The following is a 296-nucleotide window of genomic DNA, read 5'->3' as shown; positions in this document are numbered from 1 at the left end:
TGTGTTTACACTAACTTGTGACTCACTTTTCCAGCACAGAACAGACAGCTAGCTGGGGCTGACCCACCGCAACCTGTTAGATTTGACCCTTTGTGACAGCCTGAGCCACTGCAGAGATTCAGAATTCAAGCTATTCTTTACACTGTGCAAATCCTCATTTCTCTCACTTGTAATGAACGTTGCTTTGGAGGCAAACATGCTGTATGGTAAAAATGAAAATTAAAGTGCCTTTTAATCACATGCTGCACTACCTGTGCCCTATCGCTATCAGCATGATCAAATTGAATGGGGAGATG

Source organism: Stegostoma tigrinum, chromosome 3 (assembly GCF_030684315.1).
Source record: "Stegostoma tigrinum isolate sSteTig4 chromosome 3, sSteTig4.hap1, whole genome shotgun sequence".
Lineage (NCBI taxonomy): Eukaryota > Metazoa > Chordata > Chondrichthyes > Orectolobiformes > Stegostomatidae > Stegostoma > Stegostoma tigrinum.
The sequence above is the reverse complement of the archived record's forward strand: the minus strand, read 5'-3'. Positions refer to the sequence as shown.